Source organism: Sturnus vulgaris, chromosome 25, assembly GCF_052056855.1.
Source record: "Sturnus vulgaris isolate bStuVul1 chromosome 25, bStuVul1.hap1, whole genome shotgun sequence".
Taxonomy (NCBI): domain Eukaryota; kingdom Metazoa; phylum Chordata; class Aves; order Passeriformes; family Sturnidae; genus Sturnus; species Sturnus vulgaris.
This window is the reverse complement of record NC_142267.1, coordinates 7680549-7686548: the sequence shown is the minus strand read 5'-3', so window position 1 is coordinate 7686548 and position 6000 is coordinate 7680549.

Here is a 6000-nt window from a genome sequence, read left to right as displayed (position 1 = left end):
AGAACATCCTTGGCCTGGAGTTAATCCACTCTAGGGCAGAATTTATTTCAATATTCCCAATGTCCTTCAACATGTTTGACCCTCAAGAAACTTTAAAATACTTCTCTGAGCCAAAAAGTTGGAATGTATCCTTTTAAAGTCCAGCCAAAAATCCCCAAAAATAGGATTTCCAGACCTCCACCATCCCAATTCCTCCAAATTCCCCCAAAAATGACAGAAAAAATATGCAGGAGTGTGTCATTCCAGTACAACAACCCCAGCACCCAACAGCTGGACCAGCTGCCAACATCTGTCTGGCACTACACCCCGATGATGCCGCCAGCAATCCATAAATAGGGTGTTTTTCCTGGCATGAGGCTCTTTGGAGGGGTGGGTTGAGCTGGGGTCAGGTTACCTGGAAAGCCTCAGCCCAGGTGATGAAATTGGGGATAAAGTCCATCAGGAAATAGGATTTGTCATAAAATTGGGTTGGGCAACATTGACACAACTTCCACAGCAATTTCAGCCTCACTTTAAATGGCCTAGCTTGGCCTTTCCATTGGGATTTAGAGCTGCTCCCATACAGATTTTTGGCTCCTATCTGGGGGATGCTCCTGGAGCCCCCTTGGTCCAGCCCTAGGGATGTGACAGAGCTCCTGAATATCCTTAATATTTGGACTTAACAGCTGGATTTCCTCGGATTTCACTTTTTATCCTTAAACCTGGATTAGTTAAACCCCAGGATTAGTAAAACTGGGATTAAAGTGCATTACACCCTCCAGTCCTTGGGTTAGAGTGGAATGGAGAAAAGTTCCATGTCTGTAAAAGCAGGAACACTGATCCAAATAAAATCAATTATTATAATTTAATGTATTTCAATTAATAAATAAAAAGTTTTCCAGCCCAGGCAGTGAGTTCCTTGTCCTAAACTGACCTGGTTTTGTTGGCTTTTCACTCAATAAACACAGCAAAGATGGCAAAACAAAGGGAATTTCAGGTTTATCCATGAAAAGGGGAAAATCACCCCTCACTTCTGGCTCTTCCGAAGATGGGGTTTCCATTTCATCCCTTATTTTGCATTTTTAGGGCACCACAACATAGATGAAAACATGGAGAGAAAAGAGGTCGGGGCTAAAAATAACCGGGTGAGTCACAGACGGTACTAGGAGTGTTGTACTGACAGAGCCAGAGCTGAAACCCATGGGAAGAGGAGAGGAAAAAATCCATTTTCCCTTCGGCTTCACACGTTCATGCACGAAGATTCCTAGTCTGTCTGCAAGAAGAAAGAGAAAGGGGGATATATGGTTATTTTTATACAATAATATAATATCATGTAATGTGATGTAATATAATATATTTATATAATCCTGCTTTTCCCATTCTATAAAATTACCTTGGTTTCCCAAAGAACCCCTAAAACAGCCAAAACAGCAGAAAAAGGGGATTTCCCTCCCTCTTCCATGATATTATGATGAATTAATTCCCATTTGCCTATTATTTTCCCCTTGGGGAGCTATTTCTTGAAGTCAAAGACTTTTACTGACAATAATTAGTCCTTAAGGTTAATAAGCAGATAATGGCCACTCCCATGGCTTCATTTACAGGGATGTTCCCTTTAAAATTTTTTTTTAATTAATTCTTTGATTTTATTTCATCCCATTGCCGTGACGTAGAGGATGCCATGGGGGACTTTTGGGGGAAAAGGTTTTGAGGTTTTGGGGTCCAGTCACTGGGATTTTGTCCACCTGGGGAGGAAAGGGGTTGAAGAGGGAGAAAAGAAAGGCAGAGTAGGGAGAAAAAAATAGATGGATTACAAAGAAAAAGGGTGGAATAGGAAGAAAATTGGTGGAATAGGGAGAAAAGTCAGAAGAACAGGGAGCAAAAAGGTGGAACAGTGAGGGAAAAAAACGTGTGACAGGGACAAAAAAAGGTGGAATAGGGAGAAGAGATGGAACACGAATTTTTTTAAAGGTGGAATGGAAGGAAAATAAGAGTGGAATGAAGAAAATAAGTGGAATAGGGAGAAAAAAAGTGGAAAAGGGAGAAAATGGGTGGAACAGAGCGAAAAAAAAGGTGGAATAGGGAGAAAAATGGGAGGATTAGAGATAAAAAAGGGTGAAACAGAGCAAAAAAACAAGGGTGAGACTGAGAAAAAAGGTTGGATCGGAGAGAATAAAAGCAGAATAAGGAGAAAGAAAGGTGTAATAGGGAGAAAATGGGAGGAACATAGTGGAAATAGGTTAGAAGAGGGAGAAAAAAGGTGGAACACGGAGGGGGAAGGAGGCAGAAATAGTGGATTCGCGAGAGAAAGGAATAAAGCTGTTTTTCCCTGTTTCTACCACTCCCGGCACATTCCCAAGGTCCCGGCCCTGGCCCGCGTTCGGAGCACTTGGAGGTTTGGGAATCGTGCAAGGAGGGGAGGGTGTGCCAGAACCCCAGTACCCCAAAGGAGCACTTTCCCCGCTCCGGCATCACCATCCCGGTGGTATCCATCCACACTTGCTCAGATTTAGGAATTTTCCAGGTTTTGGGGGGATTTTACAGCAGCCAATCACAGCATCCTACAGAGAAATCCGGTGTTTGCTCCCAGAGTGATTAATTTCTTTACAGGCAGATTTTGATCTTCCCATCCCATATTCCCTGCCAGGCTTGGAAAATCCCAAAAATCCCTGATTTTTCACTCAAAATAGCCCAATTTGCCAAAAGTAAGGCATCCTGACAATCCTGGCGCTGCCGGTAGGAAGGGATTCTCCTTCCGCCCCTTGGCATCCCTGGAACGCCTGATCATTCATGAGGAGCCTGGAAAAGGGCTGGAGGCGGACTTTGGAGATGAATTTTAGGGGATCTGGAGTCAGAGGGTGCATAAATGTTAGTTTGAGGGTGGGAACGTCGTCAGGCTGTGAGCCAGGTGCTGCCGGGGGGTATAGGATGAGGTGTTCCACGCATCCCACTGTGGATGGAGAAGGAGATCTCATCTTATGAGATGCTCCATTTTCAATTAATTAATCGAATAACGATTTTCCTCTTTCTGCACAAGGTACATTTTACCCCCTGGGTCCACCAAAAGCATGTGGGTGCAGGTGGCTTTGGCATCCCAAGCTGGAAAACAGTAGGAAGGGAAAGAAAAGCCCCAAAATCCTAATTTGTTCTATTAAAAATCCCTAGGGCTCCAGACAAGATGGGCTTTGCCTCCCCATCCCTTGCTGACTGAGAAATGCCCAGTTTGAGCACTTCGGGAATGGGTCGGAGCAGGCTCCATGGGCAATTCCCGCCCCGCAGGAAGGAGGATTAATCCCCATTACCTAATTAACTGCCTGAATAATAATGAGTCAGGTATTTGTGTGTCATCAGCGCCTGGCTGCAGGGACATGTCGGAGACAGCAAACGAGGCTCAGCAAATCCAGGCGCTAAAAATTCCTCCGATCTCCGTTTTCCCGGGTAGGGAGCAGCTCTGCAGGGTGAGGCCGGTGGCTCTGTCCTCCCAGGACGCTTCAGCTCAACTTCCTGGTATCACTGTCCTTCCAAGATGGTGCAGTTTTATTTGGGGGATTCCACAAATCTAAGAAAATGAAATTCAAATTTTTTTGGGATCGTGGTTCTCCCAGGATGACACAATTTGAATTTTGGAGGCTATCACTCTCCCAGGATAACTAGATTTCATTTTTGTGGGGCCTCCCTTCCTCCCAGAACGATACAACTTGGGTTTTTTTAGGAATATCACCCTCCCGATGTGATGCAATTTAAATTTGGGTGGGCAACGTGAATTTTTGGGGAGTGTCACTCTCCCAGCACCAGGCAATTCGAATTCTGAGTTAGTTGTAACCCTCCCACGAGAATACAATTTGAAATTCTGGGGGCATTACACCCAGCCAGGGTTATAAAATTTGATTTTGGGGGTCATTATCCTCCCAGGATAATGCAATTCTGTTTTGAGGGGCATCACCCATCCAGGATAATGGAATTTGAATTTTGAGGGATTATCATCATTCCAGGACTATGCAAATTGATTTTGGTGGTGGAGGGAGATGGGGGGCATCAACCTCCCAAGGGGATGAACTTTGATTTTTGCAGGGATATAGCCCAGCCAAGACAATGCAATGAGATTTCTGCGGTGGGGTATCACCCTCTCACAATAGCAAAAGTTGATTTTTGAGGGGCTTAGTGGATTCTCAGGACAATGTAATTCACTCTTGGGGGGATCGTTATCCTCCCAGGATGATGCAATTGGATTTTTTGGGAATAGCACCCACCCAAGACAATACAACTCAATTTTCCTGAGGTTCTCACAGCACCCTTCCACCTTACACAGCCTCACCCGCCCTCTCCATAACCCCATTCCCCAAACTCATGATTAAGCAGCTCCCAAAAAACCCAGGAGGCAGATTACAAACTCCTTTCCAAGTGGGAGAAGAAGAAAAGCCACGTCGACGGCTTGCTTCCAAAAAATTGCCAAGCTCCCCAAAAATGCCTTATAAATAACCTGGAATAAAAGGTTGGATCAACAATATTATTATTATCATTATTATTGCTGGTGGTGGTTTTCTTGTTGCTGCTAATGTTGTTTTTGTTGTCAGCATCGATGGGAGTGACAACACAGCTCTTAACAGCCCTTTCCTCGTGGATTTGGGGATATTCTCCCTATTTTGGGGGGTGATACAAAGCTGTTAAATTAAAGCAATGGAAAATAGTCCCAAAAACTCTGACCTGGGTGGATTTTCTGCTAGTGCTGGGTCACCATCCCCCTGCTTCTCCCAATTAAAAGAATTAAGGGAAGGAAATTGGAAATGTGGCCCCTGCTGCCCCTCATCAGGAGCAATTAAATCCCTTGGGTTAATGAGCAGGATTTAATTAGGAAAAGAGAAAGGCTCCACTCCTTAGATGGAAGTGGAGACAACAGAGTGAGGGGCTCAGATCCCCCCAGTAATGGGGGATGTGATAGAGAAGGTCTGGCTGTGGAAAAGGGGGGATCAATGCTGTTTGCCATAAAATTCCCATATTTGGGGTTTTCCTGTCTGCATTTGGCCAAGGAGATGCCAAGAGCCTTTTTGTGCCATATCCAGGCATTCCACAGGTTTAAAGATTTTAAACTCAAATTTGAGGCTCAAATGGATCTGGAATTCACTAATGGCCAGACTGGCTCTGGTATCTCTCCAGGTGGATTTCCCTTCCCCATTCCTGGGAATGTAAATGGAATGGGGGCAGGTAAAAGCCCTGAAGATGTGCTAAAGGGCGGCCAGCAATGCCCGGCTCTATCCCAAATATCCCCCTGCACCTTTGATCCCACATCATCCAATGCCCCACACACCTGTGTAAGCATCTCGTGCTGTGTTCTCAAGATTCCCTTCCCACATAATCCTGTGCAATCCTATAGAATTCTATGCAATCCCAGTGGAATCTAATGCAATCCCATGGATTCACCTGATGAAATGCTGTGCAATCCCATTCAGTCATCCCAAGGAATCCTATTCAATCACTTCATGGAATCCCATACAATTCCACAGACTCCCATGTGATCCCATGCAATCACCCCATGGAATTCCATTAAATACCATGCAACCAACCCATGCAATTCCCATACAATCACCACAAAGAATCCCATTACATAACTTGTAACCATCACATGTAATCCCATGCAAGATGATGAAATTGCATGCAATCACCCCATGAAATCCCATGTTATTCCTGTGCAATTCCCATGCAATCCCAAAATCTAGCCCCCATGGCTAGCAGCTCTGCTGCATCCTGCAGGAAGGCAAAGCCCCCAGCACTGCTTTTTAGCACCAAATTCTTTGCATAAGAAGGAGATAGGAAAATGCTGGAAAAGTGCTTCCCAGCACGTCCTGGCATGCTGGGGAACCGGCCCAGCTGCAACCGCCCCAGTGGGATTGGGGGATGCCCAGAACAACCCATAAAGTCTGAAAACGTCTCCCATCGGGGTTCCTTGGATACTTCGAGTCACAATTTTGGGAGTGAGGGGGTTCAGCAATGCACACCGGGATGATGAGCAATGATGGTGTGATG